General features: G+C 48.5%; 5 pseudogenes; all 5 read left to right on the top strand.

Moving 5' to 3' along the window:
• Nucleotides 1-7,416: 7,416 nt before the first annotated feature.
• On the top strand, nt 7,417-7,535 carry LOC143932392 (5S ribosomal RNA; annotated as a pseudogene).
• A 3,498-nt stretch (nt 7,536-11,033) lies between these two features.
• LOC143931021 (5S ribosomal RNA) lies at nt 11,034-11,152 on the top strand (annotated as a pseudogene).
• A 322-nt stretch (nt 11,153-11,474) lies between these two features.
• LOC143931103 (5S ribosomal RNA) lies at nt 11,475-11,593 on the top strand (annotated as a pseudogene).
• Nucleotides 11,594-13,164: 1,571 nt separating this feature from the next.
• Nucleotides 13,165-13,283, top strand: LOC143931334 (5S ribosomal RNA; annotated as a pseudogene).
• Nucleotides 13,284-17,081: 3,798 nt separating this feature from the next.
• Nucleotides 17,082-17,201, top strand: LOC143932059 (5S ribosomal RNA; annotated as a pseudogene).
• The last annotated feature ends 5,196 nt before the right edge of the window (nt 17,202-22,397 follow it).

Raw genomic sequence — 22,397 nt, forward strand, 5'->3', positions numbered from 1 at the left:
CCAAAGAAATCTCCTACGGCCACATCCCCCTGAAAGCGCCCGATCTCATCTGATCTCAGAGGCTAAGCAGGGTCCGGCCTGGATAGTACCTAATTAAAGGTGATTAAAGATTCCTACGGATCTTTTTATATTGTTGGCTTTGACCTGTTTTTCTTTCGCTTGTTTCCCAAGGTGACCATTTTAGCATCAGTCAAGAGTTTTGAGTATGTCCCAAAGCGTTCGCCTGAGGTCACATCACCCTTAAAGCGCCCGATCTCAGAGGCTAAGCAGGGTCTGGTTCAGATGGGAGACTGCCATGGTCTATGTTGTTGGCGTTGACCTGTTTATTTTCACTTGTTTCCCAAGATAACCATCTTGGTATTTGTCAAGAGGGTTGAGAGTGTCTAAATAGAACACCTATGGCCACATCACCCTGAAAGCGCACAATCTCATCTGATCTCGGAGGCCTAGCAGTGTACGGCCTGGTTAATACCTTTATGGGAGACCATCTGTGAATACCAGGTGCCGTAGGCTTCTTTTTATGTTGTTGGCGTTTACCTGTTTATTTTCACTTGTTTCCCAAGGTGACCATCTTGGCGTTTAACAAGAGGGTTGAGAGTGCCCAAAGAGATCACCTACGGCCCCATCACCCTGAAAGCGTGATCTGATCTCAGAGGCTAAACAGTGTCGGCTAGTACCTGGATGGGAGAAAGCCTGGAAATACCAGGTTCCATAGGCTTCTTTTTATGTTGTTGGCGTTGACTTGTTTTTTTTGTTTGTTTCCCAAGGTGACCATCTTGGCGTTTGTCAAGAGGGTTGAGCATGCCTGAAAAAATCTACTATGGCTGCATCACCCTGAAAGAGCCAAATCTCATTTGATTTCAGAGGCTAAGCATGGTTGGGACCTGGTTAGTACCTGGATGGGAGACCGCCTGGGATTTCTAGATGGCATAGGCTTTTTTTAAGTTGTTGGCATTGACTTATTTTATTTTTTTGTTTTATTCTTTTATTAAGTATAAGTAGAACAACATAAATATAACAGTCAACCATACAGCATGACCCAGGTTTACAATTACATGGTAACAAAAAATAGGCAGCCAAATAACTCTGGGTTCTCAGAGGGGAGTCCTAGAGTTTCATGCAGAAAAGAGAGAAACCCCACCTCCAACATGTAGTACAGTATAACTAATGCAGCTCCGTTCAGACAAATGTAATCATGGAGAACAACTGGGACCACAGCGAGCCAGCTTATCATGACCTATGTGATCCAGAGTAAAATATGAGCCGGTCGTGTCCAGAACCCTGGGGTTCTTCTGGGTCCCAAAGGCTAGTAAGGAGACATGGCATAGTGAAAAGGGAGGACGGGGGAAGAAGAGAGTGCAAAGACGGAGAGAGAGGAGGGGGGGGGATGGCGGCGAGGAAAAAAAGAAAAATAAAGACAAAAAGGGAGGGGGGGGGGAATGCCACCCAAGGCAGACATGGCCTACGTAGGTAAACGTTAGATGTTCAGTCGTTTTCTGGGACAGAGGCACTGCTCACCTCCTGAATGTAGTCTCGAGTACCAGTTAAATACCTCCAAGGCCTCCATGTAACACTAAATGCCTCTTCAGTGTTGTGAAGGATGGCGGTCAATTCTTCCATCCGGAGAATATGATTGACTTTGGAATACCACAGCACCTTGGATGGGGGCTGAGGCTTCCTCCACAGTGTGGGAATGCAGGCCCGGGCGGCGTTCAGGAGTTGCATCGTGAGGGTTTTTTTGTATTTTCGAACAGGCGGTTTGGTCAAGTGTAGTAGGCACGCTGCTGGGTTGTCTGCGATATCTACATTTCTGAGAGTTTTTATCGTCCCGGTCACCTCCACCAAAAATGTCCTCAAGGCCGGGCATGCCCAGAAAATGTGTCCCATGGTCCCCGTATCTGAATTGCACCTCCAACAAACATCCGGGATCGATCTATTCATTTTATTTAGAAGGTATGGGACTCTATACCAGCGTGAGACTATCTTGTATCCTGATTCTTGATATTGGTTTGCGATGGAAGCTTTATGTACTAATGTCAGGATCTTCCCTATCTGTTGTGGGGTAAATGTGATGCCAAAGTCCCTCTCCCATTTGTGGATAAATGGTGGGGGTCGACTCCTCCTCCTGACTACTTAATAGGTTGTAGAGGAGGGAGAGGGTGTGTCGCACAGGTTCCCTTTTGTGACAGATGGATTCATAGGGCGTCAGGTCTCTAGGAGTGTAGGGGGCCCTTTGTATGGCCAGAAGAAAGTGATGAAGTTGATAAGCACTAAACAAGTCAAGCGGAGGGTCAGAAAGCTCGCAACAGTTTGCGTGGTCGGAGCCCTCCCGAGGGCCACACCTCTCCCAGACGCTGTTTCCCCACCACTGTCAACTGTCGCAGTTTCTTGTTGGTAAATCCCGGTGGGAAGTCTGGATTACCTATAACCGGAGTCATGGGTGACGGCAGGGGAGCAATGTGTGTGCAGCGGAACAACCTCCGCACAACAGCCAACTTGGCTCACACTACGGGGTGATCTCTGAGGTCTTTTGGTGGGGAGGACAGGAGCCACGGGGAGGTCAATAGGGGAATGGATCCATCTTCAATCTCCATCTCCACCCACTATTTGTGTGGGTCATTACAATGCCAATCAACGACTCTCGCTAGCAGAGTCGCTCTGTAGTATTGTCTGAGATCTGGGAGACCCAGACCCCCCTTGTCCTTTGGTCTGGCAAGCAATTGCAAATGGGCTCTGGGCGGTTTGCGCGCCCAAATAAAGTCCCGGAGCAGCACCTGCAGTTGTCTGAAAAAAATTGGGGGTAACCGGATCGGTAATGTCTGGAACAAGTATAAGATCCGCGGGAGGGCCGTCATTTTGAATGCATTACAGCGCCCAAACCAGGTCAGTGTTAAAGCATGCCAGTTTCCCAAATCAGATTTCAGTCTATTCAGGAGAGGGACAAAATTAAGCGGGGACAATTGCGCCAAATCCGCTGCGATGTCAACGCCCAGGTAACGTATAGATTTTTCAGCTCAGTAGAATGGAAAAGCGGAGAGTAGCCTCTTGGCCTCACCATCCGGGACCGATATATTCAATACAGCCGACGGTGCAATTGATTTTATAGTTTGATAGGCTGCCGTATCGCCGGAGAGCTGCGAGTATATTGGGAAGCGAAATGTGTGGATTGGAGACGAAAAAATTTAGATCGTCAGCGTACGCCGCAATTTTGTGGTGTGCCGAGGGTTTGGATATGCCAGTAATATTCGGGTCATTCCGAATGTGACACATAAGTGGTTCCAGTGTCAAAATAAAAATTAGGGGAGACAGAGGGCACCCCTGCCTCGTCCCATTAGTGATGGGGAAAGAGTCCGAGCACTCTGAAAGCACCCAATCTCATCTGATCTTGGAGGCTAAGAAGAGTCAGGCCTGTTTAGTACCTTGTGGGAGACCACCTGGGAATACCAGTTATTGTAGGCTTCTTTTTATGTTGTTGGCGTTGATTCGTTTTCTTTTTCCGCTTGTTTCCCAAGGTGATCATCTTGGCATTTGTCAAGAGGGCTAAGAGAGCCCAAAAAGTTCTCCTATGGCCACATCCCCCTGAAAGCGCCCAATCTCATCTAATCTCAGAGACTAAGCAGGGTCCGGCCTGGATAGTACCTAATTAAAGGTGCCCAAGATAACCATCTTGGTATTTGTCAAGAGGGTTGAGAGTGTCTAAATAGAACACCTATGGCCACATCACCCTGAAAGCGCACAATCTCATCTGATCTCGGAGGCCTAGCAGTGTACGGCCTGGTTAATACCTTTATGGGAGACCATCTGTGAATACCAGGTGCCGTAGGCTTCTTTTTATGTTGTTGGCGTTTACCTGTTTATTTTCGCTTGTTTCCCAAGGTGACCATCTTGGCGTTTAACAAGAGGGTTGAGAGTGCCCAAAGAGATCACCTACGGCCCCATCACCCTGAAAGCGTGATCTGATCTCAGAGGCTAAACAGTGTCGGTTAGTACCTGGATGGGAGAAAGCCTGGAAATACCAGGTTCCATAGGCTTCTTTTTATGTTGTTGGCGTTGACTTGTTTTTTTTGTTTGTTTCCCAAGGTGACCATCTTGGCGTTTGTCAAGAGGGTTGAGCATGCCTGAAAAAATCTACTATGGCTGCATCACCCTGAAAGAGCCAAATCTCATTTGATTTCAGAGGCTAAGCATGGTTGGGACCTGGTTAGTACCTGGATGGGAGACCGCCTGGGATTTCTAGATGGCATAGGCTTTTTTTAAGTTGTTGGCATTGACTTATTTTATTTTTTTGTTTTATTCTTTTATTAAGTATAAGTAGAACAACATAAATATAACAGTCAACCATACAGCATGACCCAGGTTTACAATTACATGGTAACAAAAAATAGGCAGCCAAATAACTCTGGGTTCTCAGAGGGGAGTCCTAGAGTTTCATGCAGAAAAGAGAGAAACCCCACCTCCAACATGTAGTACAGTATAACTAATGCAGCTCCGTTCAGACAAATGTAATCATGGAGAACAACTGGGACCACAGCGAGCCAGCTTATCATGACCTATGTGATCCAGAGTAAAATATGAGCCGGTCGTGTCCAGAACCCTGGGGTTCTTCTGGGTCCCAAAGGCTAGTAAGGAGACATGGCATAGTGAAAAGGGAGGACGGGGGAAGAAGAGAGTGCAAAGATGGAGAGAGAGGAGGGGGGGGGATGGCGGCGAGGAAAAAAAGAAAAATAAAGACAAAAAGGGAGAGGGGGGGAATGCCACCCAGGGCAGACTTGGCCTACGTAGGTAAACATTAGATGTTCAGTCGTTTTCTGGGACAGAGGCACTGCTCACCTCCCGAACGTAGTCTCGAGTACCAGTAAAATACCTGCAGGGCCTCCATGTAACACTAAATGCCTCTTCAGTGTTGTGAAGGGTGGCGGTCAATTCTTCCATCCGGAGAATATGATTGACTTTGGAATACCACAGCACCTTGGATGGGGGCTGAGGCTGCCTCCACAGTGTGGGAATGCAGGCCCGGGCGGCATTCAGGAGTTGCATCGTGAGGGTTTTTTTGTATTTTCGAACAGGCTGTTAGGTCAAGTGTAGAAGGCACGCTGCTGGGAACCCAAAAGTTCCTCAAGGCCGGGCATGCCCAGAAAAGGCGTCCCATGATCCCCGTATCTGAATTTCCCCTCCAACAAACATCCGGGATCGATCTATCCATTTTATTCAGAAGGTATGGGACTCTATACCAGCGTGAGACTATCTTGTATCCTGATTCTTGATATTGGTTTGCGATGGAAGCTTTATGTACTAAGATCAGGATCTTCCCTATCTGTTGTGGGGTAAATGTGATGCCTAGGTCCCTCTCCCATTTGTGGATAAATGGTGGGGGTCGACTCCTCCTCCTGACTACTTAATAGGTTGTACAGGAGGGAGAGGGTGTGTCGCACAGGTTCCCTTTTGTGACAGATGGATTCATAGGGTGTCAGGTCTCTAGGAGTGTCGGGGGCCCTTTGTATGGCCAGAAGAAAGTGACGAAGTTGATAAGTATTAAACAAGTCAAGCGGAGGGTCAGAAAGCTCGGCGACAGTTTGCGTGGTCGGTAGCCCTCCCGAGGGCCACACGTCTCCCAGACACTGTTTCCCCACCACTGTCAACTGTCGCAGTTTCTTGTTGGTAAATCCCGGTGGGAAGTCTGGATTACCTATAACCGGAGTCATTGGTGATGGCAGGGGAGCAATGTGTGTGCAGCGGAACAACCTCCGCACAACAGCCAACGTAGCTCCCACTACGGGGTGACCTCTGAGGTCTTTTGGTAGGGAGGACAGGAGCCACGGGGAGGTCAATAGGGGAATGGATCCATCCTCAATCTCCATCTCCACCCACTGCTTGTGTGGGCCATTACAATGCCAATCAACGACTCTCGCTAGCAGAGTCACTCTGTAGTATTGTCTGAGATCTGGGAGACCCAGACCCCCCTTGTCCTTTGGTCTGGCAAGCAATTGCAAACGGGCTCTGGGCGGTTTGCACGCCCAAATAAAGTCCCGGAGCAGCACCTGCAGTTGTCTGAAAAAAATTGGGGGTAACCGGATCGGTAATGTCTGGAACAAGTATAAGATCCGCGGGAGGGCCGTCATTTTGAATGCATTACAGCGCCCGAACCAGGTCAGTGTTAAAGCATGCCAGTTTCCAAAATCAGATTTCAGTCTATTCAGGAGAGGGACAAAATTAAGCGGGTACAATTGCGCCAAATCCGCTGCGATGTCAACGCCCAGGTAACGTATAGATTTTTCAGCTCAGTAGAATGGAAAAGCGGAGCGTAGCCTCTTGGCCTCACCATCCGGGACCGATATATTCAATACAGCCGACGGTGCAATTGATTTTATAGTTTGATAGGCTGCCGTATCGCCGGAGAGCCGCGAGTATATTGGGAAGCGAAATGTGTGGATTGGAGACGAAAAAAATTAGATCGTCAGCGTACGCCGCAATTTTGTGGTGTGCCGAGGGTTTGGATATGCCAGTAATATTCGGGTCATTCCGAACGTGGCACATAAGTGGTTCCAGTGTCAGAATAAAAATTAGGGGAGACAGAGGGCACCCTTGCCTCGTCCCATTAGTGATGGGGAAAGAGTCCGAGCACTCTGAAAGCACCCAATCTCGTCTGATCTTGGAGGCTAAGAAGAGTCAGGCCTGTTTAGTACCTTGTGGGAGACCACCTGGGAATACCAGTTATTGTAGGCTTCTTTTTATGTTGTTGGCGTTGATTCGTTTTCTTTTTCCGCTTGTTTCCCAAGGTGATCATCTTGGCATTTGTCAAGAGGGCTGAGAGAGCCCAAAAAGTTCTCCTATGGCCACATCCCCCTGAAAGCGCCCAATCTCATCTGATCTCAGAGGCTAAGCAGGGTCCGGCCTGGATAGTACCTAATTAAAGGTGCCGTAGGAATCTTTTTATATTGTTGGCTTTGACCTGTTTTTCTTTCGCTTGTTTCCCAAGGTGACCATTTTAGCATCAGTCAAGAGTTTTGAGTATGTCCCAAAGCGTTCGCCTGAGGTCACATCACCCTGAAAGCGCCCGATCTCAGAGGCTAAGCAGGGTCTGGGTCAAATGGGAGACCGCCATGGTCTATGTTGTTGGCGTTGTCCTATTTTTTTTCACTTGTTTCCCAAGATAACCATCTTGGTATTTGTCAATAGGGTTGAGAGTGTCTAAATAGAACACCTATGGCCACATCACCCTGAAACGCACAATCTCATCTGATCTCGGAGGCCTAGCAGTGTACGGCCTGGTTAATACCTGTATGGGAGACCATCTGTGAATACCAGGTGCCGTAGGCTTCTTTTTATGTTGTTGGCGTTTACCTGTTTATTTTCGCTTGTTTCCCAAGGTTACAATCTTGGCGTTTAACAAGAGGGTTGAGAGTGCCCAAAGAGATCACCTATGGCCCCATCACCCTGAAAGCGCCCAATCTCATCTGATCTCAGAGGCTAAACAGTGTCGGGCCTGGTTAGTACCTGGATGGGAGACCGCCTGGGAATACCAGGTGCCATAGGCTTCTTTTTATGTTGTTGGCTTTGAACTGTTTTTTTCGCTTGTTTCTCAAGGCGACCATCTTGGCGTTTGTCAAGAGGGTTGGGCGTGTCTTGAAGAGAACGCTTACGGCCACATCACCCTGAAAGCACCCGATCTCGTCTGATTTCAGAGGCTTAGCAGCGTCAGGCCTGGTTAGTACCTGGATGGGAGACTGCCTGGGAAGACCAGGTGACATAGAAGGATCTGGCCTGGTTAGTGTCTTGATTGGGAGATTGCCTGGGAATACCGGATGCCGTAGGATTCTTTTTATGTTGTTGGCTTTGACCTGTTTTTTTTCCCTTGTTTCCCAAGGTGACCATCTTGGCATTTGTCAAGAGGGTTGAGAGTGCACAAAGAAATTGCCTACGGGCACAACACCCTGAAAGCGCCCAATCTCGTTTGGTCTCAGAGGCTAAGCAGGGTTGGGCCTGGTTTGTACCTGGATGGGAGACCGCCTGGGTTTTCCAAATGCCGCAGGCTTCTTTTTATGTTGTTGGCGTTGACTTGTTTTTTTTGTTTGTTTCCCAAGGTGACCATCTTGGCGTTTGTCAAGAGGGTTGAGTGTGCATTTGATCTCAGAGGGTAAGCAGGGTTGGGACCTGGTTAGTACCTGGATGGGAGACCGCCTGGGATTTCTCGATGCCATAGGCTTTTTTTTTAACTTGTTGGCATTGACTTATTTTTTTTTTTTTGTTTTATTCTTTTATTAAGTAGAACAACATAAATATAACAGTCAACCATACAGCATGACCCAGGGTCACAATTACATGGTAACAAAAAATAGGCTGCCAAATAACTCTGGGTTCTCAGAGGGGAGTCCTACAGTTTCATGCAGAAAAGAGAGAAACCCCACCTCCGACATGTAGTACAGTATAACTAGTGCAGCTCCGTTCGGACAAATGTAATCATGGAAAACAACTGGGACCACAGCGAGCCAGCTTATCATGACCTACGTGAACCAGAGTACAATATGAGGCGGTCATGTCCAGAACCCTGGGGTTCTTCTGGGTCCCGAAGGCTAGTAAGGAGACAAGACATAGTCAAAAGGGAGGACGGGGGAAGAAGAGAGTGCAAAGACGGAGAGAGAGGAGGTGGGGGGATGGCGGCGGGGAAAAAAAGAAAAATAAAGACAAAAAGGGATGGGGGGGGGGGAATGCCACCCAGGGCAGACATGGCCTACGTAGGTAAACGTTAGATGTTCAGTCGTTTTCTGGGACAGAGGCACTGCTCACCTCCCGAATGTAGTCTCGAGTACCAGTTAAATACCTCCAGGGCCTCCATGTAACACTAAATGCCTCTTCAGTGTTGTGAAGGGTGGCGGTCAATTCTTCCATCCGGAGAATATGATTGACTTTGGAATACCACAGCACCTTGGATGGGGGCTGAGGCTGCCTCCACAGTGCGGGAATGCAGGCCCGGGCGGCATTCAGGAGTTGCATCGTGAGGGTTTTTTTGTATTTTCGAACAGGCTGTTCGGTCAAGTGTAGTAGGCACGCTGCTGGGAACCCAAAAGTTCCTCAAGGCCGGGCATGCCCAGAAAAGGTGTCCCATGGACCCCGTATCTGAATTTCACCTCCAACAAACATCCGGGATCGATCTATCCATTTTATTCAGAAGGTATGGGACTCTATACCAGCGTGAGACTATCTTGTATCCCGATTCTTGATATTGGTTTGCGATGGAAGCTTTATGTACTAAGATCAGGATCTTCCCTATCTGTTGTGGGGTAAATGTGATGCCTAGGTCCCTCTCCCATTTGTGGATAAATGGTGGGGGTCGACTCCTCCTCCTGACTACTTAATAGGTTGTACAGGAGGGAGAGGGTGTGTCGCACCGGTTCCCTTTTGTGACAGATGGATTGATAGGGTGTCAGGTCTCTAGGAGTGTAGGGGGCCCTTTGTATGGCCAGAAGAAAGTGACGAAGTTGATAAGCACTAAACAAGTCAAGCGGAGGGTCAGAAAGCTCGGTGACAGTTTGCGTGGTCGGGAGCCCTCCCGAGGGCCACACCTCTCCCAGACGCTGTTTCCCCACCACTGTCAACTGTCGCAGTTTCTTGTTGGTAAATCCCGGTGGGAAGTCTGGATTACCTATAACCGGAGTCATTGGTGATGGCAGGGGAGCAATGTGTGTGCAGCGGAACAACCTCCACACAACAGCCAACGTAGCTCCCACTACGGGGTGACCTCTGAGGTCTTTTGGTAGGGAGGACAGGAGCCACGGGGAGGTCAATAGGGGAATGGATCCATCCTCAATCTCTATCTCCACCCACTGCTTGTGTGGGCCATTACAATGCCAATCAACGACTCTCGCTAGCAGAGTCACTCTGTAGTATTGTCTGAGATCTGGGAGACCCAGACCCCCCTTGTCCTTTGGTCTGGCAAGCAATTGCAAACGGCTCTGGGCGGTTTGCGCGCCCAAATAAAGTCCCGGAGCAGCACCTGCAGTTGTCTGAAAAAAATTGGGGGTAACCGGATCGGTAATGTCTGGAACATGTATAAGATCCGCGGGAGGGCCGTCATTTTGAATGCATTACAGCGCCCGAACCAGGTCAGTGTTAAAGCATGCCAGTTTCCCAAATCAGATTTCAGTCTATCCAGGAGAGGGACAAAATTAAGCGGGTACAATTGCGCTAAATCCGCTGCGATGTCAACGCCCAGGTAACGTATAGATTTTTCAGCCCAGTAGAATGGAAAAGCGGAGCGGAGCCTCTTGGCCTCACCATCCGGGACCGATATATTCAATACAGCCGACTTGGCGCAATTGATTTTATAGTTTGATAGGCTGCCGTATCACTGTAGAGACGCAAGTATATTGGGAATGTGTGGATTGGAGACGGAAAAAATTAGATCGTCAGCGTGACACATAAGTGGTTCCAGTGTCAGAATAAAAATTAGGGGAGACAGAGGGCACCTCTGCCTCGTCCCATTAGTGATGGGGAAAGAGTCCGAGCACCACTCGTTTACCCGTACCGCTGCCGACAGCATGGAGTAAAGCGACATTACCCAGCTCATCATGTTGGGGCCAAGACCTATATGTTCCAGGGTGGCCTGCATAAAGTGCCAGGCCACCCTGTCAAAGGCCTTCTCCGCGTCCGTTGACAACATAAGCAAGGGCCTTCCCTGTACATGCGCCACATGGATTAAATTGAGGACTCGGGCCGTATTGTCTCTGGCTTCCGACTTATTTTTATTTTTTTTGCTTGTTTCCCAAGGTGACCATCTTGGCGTTTGTCAAGAGGGTTGAAAGTGCCTGAAGAGATTGCCTACGGGCACATCACCCTGAAAGCACCCAATCTCGTTTGATGTTGCAGGCTAAGGAGAGTCGGGCCTTGTTAGTACCTGGATGGGAGACCGCCTGGGAATACCAGGTGTCGTAGACTTCTTTTTATGTTGTTGGCGTTGACCTGTTTTTTTTTTCGCTTGTTTCCCAAAGTGACCATCTTGGTGTTTGTCAAGAGGGTTGAGAGTGCCTGAAGAGATTGCCTATGGCCACATCACTCTGAAAGCACCAAATCTCGTCTGATCTTGGAGGCTAAGAAGAGTCGGGCCTGGTTAGTACCTGCATGGGAGACCACCTGGGAATACCAGTTATTGTAGGCTTCTTTTTATGTTGTTGGCGTTGATTCGTTTTTTTTTTTTTTGCTTGTTTCCCAAGGTGACCATCTTGGCATTTGTCAAGAGGGTTGAGAGTGCCCAAAGAGATCGCTTACAGCAGCATCACCCTGAAAGAGCCTTATCTCTTCTCTTCTCTGAGGCTAAGAAGGGTTGGGCCTAGTTAGTATCTGTATGGGAGATGGCGTTGGAATACCAGGTGCCGTATTCTTCTTTTTATGTTGCTGACATTGACCTGTGTTTTTTCGCTTGTATCTCAAGGTGACAATCTTGGCATTTGTCAAGAGGGTTGAGAATGCCCAAAGAGATTGCCTATGGGCACATAACCCTGAAAGCACCCGATCTCCTCTGATCTCAGAAGCTAAACAGGGTTGGGCCTTGCTAGTACCTGGATTGGAGACCACCTGGGAATACTAGGTGCTGTAGGCTTCTTTTTATGTTGTTGGCCTTGACCTGTTTTTTTTTTCACTTGTTTCCCAAGATGACCATCTTGGCGTTTGTCAGAAGGGAAATAGTAGAACTGAAAGGAGGGAGACGGGGAAAGAGAAGATTGGGGAAGGAAATGGCAGAAAAGGAAAAGAAGGGGTAAGGGGGTGTCGTGGGTATAGTGGATAGGATGGGGTCCCCTCCCAGGGAGCAAGAGATGCCCTCGGCTCACCAGCTCATCAGCTGTCCAACGATTGGAACAGCGATCTCCAACGATCACCATGAGCTTACTATGTCTCGCGGAGGTATTCTTCCGAAAAGTGAGAAGGGAAGTTAGTCAGGTGGGAAAGGTGAAAAAAACTATCCATCTCGGCGAGCGAGGGGCCAATTAACGGGTGAGTAGTCACACAGGGCTCCAATGGCCTCCCTGCCCAAGGCAGACCAGCCAGTGGAACCCGCGCCATCTCCTGCTCTAGCTTGACCCATAGCTTCAGTTCCCCATGCCGGTGTCTTATCACATATGGTCCCCCATCGGATAGTGTCTGCTGTGTACTGCGCATGCGCAGTACACAGCAACACCGATTCCGAAAATTGCCGAGCATGAACGGCGCCTGCACACTGAATCCAGGTTCTATCCCCACTATCCAAGTGGACATAGAGTAAGAATATAAAAGAGCCGAGCGCAGCGAGGCCAAGCCCGAAGCGTGGCGAGCGAAGCTCGCCTGCGAGGTGCCCTCTAATATTCACAACCCTATGTCCGCTTGGATGGTGGAGCTACCACCTCCACTCACCGCGCAGGCGCCGTTCAGCTTCAGAGATTTTCCGAAACCTCGTCTGCTCCGTACTGCGTGGACACTATATCATGGCCGGACAGTATATGGCAGAACACCGGCACCAGTCAACCACCGGTGTCATGTGCGTCGCTGTGTAATATAGAGCAGGGTCCAGGAAGCCAATACCTCCCCGCAATTTCGGTCGCAATAGCATTGCCCTACCAATACGCATATGTTTTCCGCGCCAGAGGAACTTGATAAAGATTGAGCGAACCGCATGAAAGAAAGTCTGGGGTATTTTGATAGGTAAGGCTTGTAGTAGATACAGAAGTCGTGGCATCGCGTTCATCTTCAACACATTACAGTGTCCGAACCATGACAGAGCTAGTGGGTCCCATCTTTTAAGGTCCGCTGTAAGCCCATAGGCTTCTTTTTATGTTGTTGGCTTTGACCTGTTTTTTTTGCTTGTTTCTCAAGGCGTTTGGCGTTTGTCAAGAGGGTTGGGCGTGTCTTGAAGAGAACGCTTATGGCCACATCAACCTGAAAGCACCCGATCTCGTCTGATTTCAGAGGCTAAGCAGCGTCAGGCCTGGTTAGTACCTGGATGGGAGATTGCCTGGGAAGACCAGGTGCCATAGAAGGATCTGGTCTGGTTAGTGTCTTGATTGGGAGATCGCCTGGGAATACTGGATGCCGTAGGCTTCTTTTTATGTTGTTGGCTTTGACCTGTATTTTTTAGCTTGTTTCCCAAGGTGACCATCTTGGCCTTTGTCAAGAGGCTTCAGAGTGCCCAAAGAGAGTGCCTACAGCCAAATCACCCTGAAAGAGCCCAATCTCATCTGATCTCGGAGGCTAAGTAGCGATGGGCCTGGTTAGTACCTGGATGGGAGACAGCTTGGGAATACCAGGTGCCGTAGGCTTCTTATTATGTTGTCGGGGTTGACCTGTTTTTTTTCCCTTGTTTCCCAAGGTGACCATCTTGGCATGTGTCAAGAGGGTTGACAGTGCACAAAGAAATTGCCTACGGGCACAACACCCTGAAAGCGCCCAATCTCTTTTGGTCTCAGAGGCTAAGCAGGGTTGGGCCTGGTTTGTACCTGGATGGGAGACCGCCTGGGTTTTCCAGATGTCGCAGGCTTCTTTTTATGTTGTTGGTGTTGACCTGTTTTTTTCGCTTGTTTCCCAAAGTGATCATCTTGGCATTTGTCAAGAGGGTTGAGAGTGCCTAAAGAGATCGCTTACAGCCGCATCACCCTGAAAGCACCCTATCTCTTCTGATCTCAGAGGCTAAGAAGGGTTGGGCCTAGTTAGGCCTTGGAATACCAGGTGCCGTATTCTTCTTTTTATGTTGTTGGCGTTGACCTGTTTTTTTTCGCTTGTTTCCCAGGGTTATTATCTTAGCATTTTTCAAGAGGGATGAGAGTGCCCAAAGAGATTGCCTATGGGCAAATCACCCTGAAAGCGCCCAATCTCCGCTGATCTCAGAGGGTAGAAAGGGTCGTGCCTTGTTAATACCTGGATGGGAGACCGCCTGGAAATACTAGGTGCGGTAGGCTTCTTTTTATGTTGTTGGCGTTGACTTGTTTTTTTTGTTTGTTTCCCAAGGTGACCATCTTGGCGTTTGTCAAGAGGGTTGAGCGTGCCTGAAAAAATCTACTATGGCTGCATCACCCTGAAAGAGCCAAATCTCATTTGATCTCAGAGGCTAAGCAGGGTTGGGACCTGGTTAGTACCTGGATGGGAGACCGCCTGGGATTTCTCGATGCCATAGGCTTTTTTTTTAAGTTGTTGGCATTGACTTATTTTTATTTTATTCTTTTATTAAGTATAAGTAGAACAACATGAATATAACAGTCAACCATACAGCATGACCCAGGGTCACAATTACATGGTAACAAAAAATAGGCAGCCAAATAACTCTGGGTTCTCAGAGGGGAGAAAAGAGAGAAACCCCACCTCAGACATGTAGTACAGTATAACTAATGCAGCTCCGTTCGGAAAAAAATGTAATCATGGAGAACAACTGGGACCACAGCGAGCCAGCTTATCATGACCTATGTGAACCAGAGTAAAATATGAGCCAGTCGTATCCAGGTGGCGGCGGGGAAAAAAAGAAAAATAAAGACAAAAAGGGAGGGGGGGGGGATGCCACCCAGGGTAGACATGGCCTACGTAGGTAAACGTTAGATGTTCGGTCATTTTCTGGGACAGGGGCGCTGCTCACCTCCCGAATGTAGTCTCAAGTACCAGTAAAATACCTCCAGGGCCTCCATGTAACACTAAATTCCTCTTCAGTGTTGTGAAGGGTGGCGGTCAATTCTTCCATCCGGAGAATATGATTGACTTTGGAATACCACAGCACCTTGGATGGGGGCTGAGGCTGCCTCCACAGTGTGGGAAAGCAGGCCCGGGCGGCGTTCAGGAGTTGCATCGTGAGGGTTTTTTTGTATTTTCGAACAGGCTGTTCGGTCAAGTGTAGAAGGCACGCTGCTGGGTTGTCTGTGATATCTAAATTTCTGAGAGTTTTTATCGTCCCGGTCACCTCCACCCAAAAGTTCCTCAAGGCCGGGCATGCCCAGAAAATGTGTCCCATGGTCACCGTATCTGAATTGCACCTCCAACAAACATCCAGAATCGATCTATTCATTTTATTCAGAAGGTATGGGACTCTATACCAGCGTGAGACTATCTTGTATCCTGATTCTTGATATTGGTTTGCGATGGAAGCTTTATGTACTAATGTCAGGATCTTCCCTATCTGTTGTGGGGTAAATGTGATGCCAAAGTCCCTCTCCCATTTGTGGATAAATGGTGGGGTTGACTCCTCCTCCTGACTACTTAATAGGTTGTACAGGAGGGAGAGGATGTGTCGCACAGGTTCCTTTTTGTGACAGATGGATTCATAGGGCGTCAGGTCTCTAGGAGTGTAGGGGGCCCTTTGTATGGCCAGAAGAAAGTGACGAAGTTGATAAGCATTAAACAAGTCAAGCGGAGGGTCAGAAAGCTCGGCGACAGTTTGCGTGGTCGGTAGCCCTCCCGAGGGCCACACGTCTCCCAGACGCTGTTTCCCCACCACTGTCAACTGTCGCAGTTTCTTGTTGGTAAATCCCGGTGGGAAGTCTGGATTACCTATAACCGGAGTCATTGGTGACGGCAGGGGAGCAATGTGTGTGCAGCGGAACAACCTCCGCACAACAGCCAACGTAGCTCCCACTATGGGGTGATCTCTGAGGTCTTTTGGTAGGGAGGACAGGAGCCATGGGGAGGTCAATAGGGGAATGGATCCATCCTCAATCTCCATCTCCACCCACTGCTTGTGTGGGCCATTACAATGCCAATCAACGACTCTCGCTAGCAGAGTCGCTCTGTAGTATTGTCTCAGATCTGGGAGACCCAGACCCCCCTTGTCCTTTGGTCTGGCAAGCAATTGCAAACGGGCTCTGGGCGGCTTGCGCGCCCAAATAAAGTCCCGGAGCAGCACCTGCAGTTGTCTGAAAAAAATTGGGTGTAACCGGATCGGTAATGTCTGGAACAAGTATAAGATCCGCGGGAGGGCCGTCATTTTGAATGCATTACAGCGCCCGAACCAGGTCAGTGTTAAAGCATGCCAGTTTCCCAAATCAGATTTCAGTCTATTCAGGAGAGGGACAAAATTAAGCGGGTACAATTGCGCCAAATCCGCTGCGATGTCAACGACCAGGTACCATATAGATTTTTCAGCTCAGTAGAATGGAAAAGCGGAGCGTAGCCTCTTGGCCTCACCATCCGGGACCGATATATTCAATACAGCCGACGGTGCAAATGATTTTATAGTTTGATAGGCTGCCGTATCGCCGGAGAGCCGCGAGTATATTGGGAAGCGAAATGTGTGGATTAGAGACGAAAAAAATTAGATCGTCAGCGTACACCGCAATTTTGTGGTGTGCCGAGGGTTTGGATATGCCAGTAATATTCGGGTCATTCCGAACGTGACACATAAGTGGTTCCAGTGTCAGAATAAAAATTAGGGGAGACAGAGGGCACCCTTGCCTCGTCCCATTAGTGATGGGGAAAGAGTCCGAGCACTCTGAAAGCACCCAATCTCGTCTGATCTTGGAGGCTAAGAAGAGTCAGGCCTGGTTAGTACCTGGATGGGAGGCCACCTGGGAATACCAGTTATTGTAGGCTTCTTTTTATGTTGTTGGCGTTGATTCGTTTTTTTTTTTTCGCTTGTTTCCCAAGGTGACCATCTTGGCATTTGTCAAGAGGGTTGAGAGTGCCCAAAGTTTTCGCTTACAGCAGCATCACCCTGAAAGAGCCCTATCTCTTCTCATCTCTGAGGCTAAGAAGGGTTGGGCCTAGTTAGTCCCTGGATGGGAGATGGCTTTGGAATACCAGGTGCCGTAGTCTTCTTTTTATGTTGTTGACATTGACCTGTTTTTTTTCCGCTTGTTTCCCAAGGTGACTATCTTGGCATTTGTCAAGAGGGTTGAGAGTGCCCAAAGAGATTGCCTATGGGCACATAAGCCTGAAAGCGCCCGATCTCCTCTGATCTCAGAGGCTAAACAGGGTCGGGCCTTGCTAGTACCTGGATTGGAGACCACCTGGAGAGCACCTGTCAATACTAGGTGCTGAAGGCTTCTTTTTATGTTGTTGGCGTTGACTTGTTTTTTTTTTTTGTTTGTTTACCAAGGTGACCATCTTGGTGTTTGTCAAGGTTGAGAGTGCCTGAAGAAATCTCCTACGGCCACACCACCCTGAAAGACTCCAATCTCATCTGATCTCAGAGGCTAAGCAGGGTTGGGACCAGTTTAGTACCTGGATGGGAGACCGCCTGGGATTTCCAGATGCCGTAGGCTTCTTTTTATGTTGTTGCCGTTGACCTATTTTTTTCCGCTTGTTTCCAAGGTGACCATCTTGGTGTTTGTCAAGAGAGTTGAGAGTGCCTGAAGATATTGGCTACGGCCACATCACCCTGAATCTGTTCCATCTCGTCTGATCTTGGAGGCTAAGCAGGGCCTGGTTAATGCCTGGATGGGAGACCGCCTGGGAATACCAGGTGTCGTAGGCTTCTTTTTTTTTTCAAATATAATTTTTTCTCCAAATAGGGGAAGACCGTCCCCCGAGTACATAATGCAACAGAGAAATACAGAGCAAAAAGCAGCTGAAAAATACTTGATACAGGTATATTCGCAACTGTGAGTCTGCCTTCCATCAATCACAATGATTCGAGGCACAGATAAAGTACTGTACCAAGATCCAGGGTCACACAAACCCCAGGTCCCTCCGGCATAATCCATCCAGAGGGGGGTGTGGGGCCGTCATTCCCAATTTTCCACTTTTTCCAAAAGAGAGAGGGGGTGGAGGGGGTGAGAGATAGGGGAGGAAGGCAGAAAAGAGAAGGGTTGAAAGATCAGAAAAGGAGAAGACGGGACGAGACACGATGGCAGCCACTGTCCAAGGGGCCAGTCAAGGAAAGCTCAGAGCACTAAGGCGACAGCAGGCGACATCCTTCCAGCGAGAATATAAAGGTATTCCAGATGTCCCAGGTTTGTTTAAAAAATTCTTGTTTACCTTGTGATGTGAGGATCAAGTCCTCCATTTTTTTTAATGTCCTCTATTTTCCTAAGCCAGTGAGTAATGAAAGGGGGGGAACATTTTTTCCAATAAAGAGGGATGCAGGATTTCGCCTCATTTATCACATGCCGTAAAATTGATTTTTTTTGTACTTCTTAATGGGAATCTGTGAATGGTGCAAGAGAAAGAATGCAGCCTCTTCCTGGATGGAGAAGTCTGTGAATTTTTGTGTTATGCATCGGATCTCTGTCCAGAAGTCCACCAAGCTGGGGCAGGACCAAAAAATGTGCAGCAACGTGCCCTCTTCTTCTCCACACCTCCAGCATATGTTCGAGGAAGAGGGGAAACATTTCTGCAGCTTTGATGGTGTCAAATACCACCTGGTGAGAAGTTTAAAATTCATCTCCTGTATCTTCGTGCACAGCGACATTTTGAGAGCCAAAGTGATAATGTGTTGTCTCTGTGCTGGGGAAAATGAGCAATTAAGGTCTTTTTCCCAGTTGGACAGACAGGTTAAGTGTGGGTAATCTGTTTGAGAGAGAATGTGGGCCAAAGGGCCTTCGCTCCTGCATAGAGTCTCAAACTCCGTCTGAGGGCGGGCAAACGTTTGAGGATTGGGGATGGAATGGAGAAAATGATGTCGTTGCGCCGCTCTCCAAAAAGGCAGTTGTAAAAGCCCTGTCGGATCTGTTAGGGTTGAGAAAGAAGGCCATTTTCCATCAATGACGAATTTAGACGCATTGTCTAGGTTGGAATTTCTAAGTGGGTCCCCAGTTCAAAGGTTGGATGGCCACGTATAGGGAATAGGGGGGAAGTCAAAGACGTGAGTGTGTTTTGGGTAGCGATCAGGTGACTGACTTTCAACTAAGCCCCTATAGTGGGATGTGACATAAATTCTGTGGGTAAATACTTATAGCACCACATGGCGCTTCTTTTTTTTTTTTTTTAACAGCACAAGTTTATTGAACAACTCAGTTATAACAAGATATTACAGTAGGTACAAACATTAGCCTCTTCATAGGTGAAGGACAGTAATACATCTTACATTAAGGAAAATTCCTGACAATGATAGTATAGACTCCAATATAGCTCACTCCACACACGTATGCAGATTTTCCACCCACTTATCCCATATTTTGTGGTATTTGGCTGGACACCCACGATTTCTATACACCAGTTTAATCAAGGGTAGCTTACTATTAATGCCCATTACCCATTCCCGCATAGTAGGCATGGTTGGACGCATCCAGTATTTAGCCACAAGCTTTCGTGCGGTAAACAGCGTAGAGTGCAAAAATGTAGCCAAGTATTGATCAACAGAGGTATCAGGAAATATACTAAGTAGGCAACTCTTAGGGTCAAGTTGAAGGGGTGAACCCATGTGGTCATGTAGAAACCTGACAATCTGCCCCCAATACTCCTGGACCAATGGGCATTGCCAGAGAAGATGGTAGAAAGTACCAGTCATACAAGAGCAACGGGGACACTTCGAGTTATAGTCAGGATGATACTTAGCTATCCGGATAGGGGTGAGATAGGACCTGTGTATCACATAGTACTGCGTTAGTCGGTCAGGTAGGCTAAGCGAAGCCTGTTGAACGTTCTCAAGGGCATCCTCCCATTCCTCCCCATCAAAGGGACCTATGTCCTCTTCCCATCTCAACCTGGCCCGTTCAGTGGTTTGCGCCACCAAGCGGGCCCGGAGTAGGCCGTATAGAGTCGAGATCAATTTAGCCGGTTCGTCTCCCATAATTACATCTGTCAAAGCCAGCGACTGTACATTCGGGAAGTCCTGAGCAAATTGCGCACAAAGCGCGTGTCGCAATTGCAAGTAGCGAAAGTGCATATGAGGGGGTATGTTAAATTCCACTTGTAGGGAGGGAAAATCCCTTACGCCCATAGGAGTCACCACCTGATACAGAAAAAGTATCCCTCTAGAAGCCCACAAGTCTACATCTGGTAAGCCAGACAACTCACGAAGCAGGGGGTTGCGCCATAGCGGTGTATGTGAGTTGTAATAGTCAGCTCCCAGTAATCTAAGGGCTAGTTTCCAAATACTCCGGTGGTGTGGCAGGATCTGGGACCGGGCATCCCTAACCCCACCACCCCGAAAAATCATCTGAAGGGGAGTATCAACAAGGGATTCAGCCCTCCCGCCCACCAAGGCCTGATATCTGTGACTATCCGCTCTATGGAGGTGATAAAAATGGGAAATCTGGGCTGCTATGTAGTATGTGTGGAAATCAGGGAGAGCCAGTCCCCCCATAGAGGTCGGGTTTTTAAGTGTGTTCCATGCCAACTTATGTCTAGATGGGCCCCAGATAAAGGTGTTTAAGACACCGTCTAATGTTTTAAAGAACGCCACGGGGACCATGACAGGGGAATGCCAAAGTACATAAAGGAGTTTCGGCAGGAGGATAATTTTAGTAATATTGATCCGTCCCATAACCCCAATGGGGAGACGGGACCATGCCTTAGTCTTCTCCCGCACATACAGAAGCAATGGTTCAAGATTAAGATGAATATACTCCCCAGGTTCTCTCGTAACCTGCACTCCCAAATACTGAATGGAGGATACCCTGGAGAGCGGGAGAGAAGCTGCATCCCGGTCCGGGGAGAACAAGTCAATGGGTAGAACCTGCGACTTGGTCCAATTAATACGCAGAACGGAATGACCACCAAACTCCTCTATGACCCCCAGGGCAGCCTCCAACGACCGACCCGAGTCCTCTAAATACAGTAAAGTATCATCCGCATACATACTTACCGATTCCACCAGAGAACCGCGTCGGAGGCCTACTACAGCCGGGTGTGCCCGAAGTGCAGCAGCCAACGGTTCTGTCGCCAAAGCATATAACATAGGAGACAACCCTGACGTGTGCCACGGCCTAGCTGAAAGGGGTCCGACACCCATCCGTTAACTGCTACTCTAGCCATTGGGCGATAGTATAGGAGAGTAATCCATTTAACAAAATTGGGGCCAAACCCAAATTTACCCAAGCATTCCCAAAGATAATTCCACTCAATGGAATCAAACGCCTTAGCGGCATCCAGTGACAACACCACCCTCGAGCATACTTTGTCATGCTCAGCCTGGATATTCATATATAACCAGATATTAATGGCCGTGTTTTTCCCGGGCATAAATCCCGTTTGATCCGGGTGAACAAGTGATAGGATGACTCCACTCAGACAAGTGGCAAGTACTTTAGCCAAAATTTTAATATCTGCTTGGAGCAGCGAGATGGGGCGATAGGAATCCGGGCAGTGGGGATCCTTTCCTGGCTTGGGTATCACTATAATAACTGCCTGCCGTAGAGTATCAGGTAGGGACCCGGAGTCAAATATGTGTGTATATAATCTCAACAATTCTGGCACTAGTGTCTCAGAGTAGTGGGCATAGAAATCCAGGGGAATACCATCCAGTCCAGGGGCCTTAGCCGTTGCAAGGGATGCCACCGCTAGCCTAATCTCATCTGCCGATATCGGGGCCTCAAGAGACTCAACCTGAGCCTCAGACAGGTGGGGAAGAGAGATATCTCGGAGGTACGCCCCCGTCTCAGTCCTCGGCCTATGTACCTGCGACTCATAAAGGGCAGCATAGTAAGCACGAAACATGGTGGCCACTGTTGGCGGATCAGTCACCTCCTCACCCCCATTGTCAGTCAACGAAACCACCACCGGGGGCTTGGAGTCCCGATGCGCCAAGTAGGCCAGCAACTTTCCCGCCCTCTCTCCTTGTTCAAACACCCGTTGCTTAACAAAAAACAACTTTTGCTTAGCCTGTTCAATGTGGAGGTGATCTACTAGCCTTATGTGGTGTCGTAATACCTGGGCCTTAGCAGGTGTGGGGTCAGTAGTGAAGTCAGTGGTCACCGAGGCCAGCTCCCGTAGGGCATTAGATAGCAAAGTCTTGGAGGTACGCTTCAACCGGTTAATCCGGTGTGTTAAAGGGGAGCGTACATGCAGTTTAAAAGCCTCCCAGGTACAGTCAACCGGAGGCGTCCCCTGATTAGTAGTAAAGAAAAAAAACCATTCGTCCCCTAAGTCTTCGCTGTCACTCAAGGCGGTTAACCAGAAGGGGTGAAGCCGCCATGGTTTCGGTCCAGTAGGTCGGGTCAAGGAAAAAGTTGCCCAGCAAGGAGCGTGGTCTGACAATGATCTAGCATAATAGCCCGTGTCTACTAGCCTGGGTAACAACTGGGCGGACACAGCAATATAATCTATACCTGACATGGTGGAGTGAGTTGCAGAGAAACAGGAGTAAACACGTTTAGCCTGATATTTAAATCGCCACAGATCTGTAAGAGAGAATTCCTGAAACGTGCGACCTAGTCCAGTATCTCCCGGTAAATGATCCCCTCGAGTAGAGCTCATTCTATCCACCCCCGGATTCAAAACCATATTAAAATCACCCAGCCAAATTGCTGGGACATTAGGGTGTTGAGCCATAAAAGATAATCCCTCTGTAATTAGTC

This window comes from Lithobates pipiens, unplaced genomic scaffold (genome assembly GCF_037356315.1).
Source record: "Lithobates pipiens isolate NorthernLeopardFrog02 unplaced genomic scaffold, aLitPip1_a1.2 Scaffold_25, whole genome shotgun sequence".
Classification (NCBI taxonomy): Eukaryota; Metazoa; Chordata; class Amphibia; order Anura; family Ranidae; genus Lithobates; species Lithobates pipiens.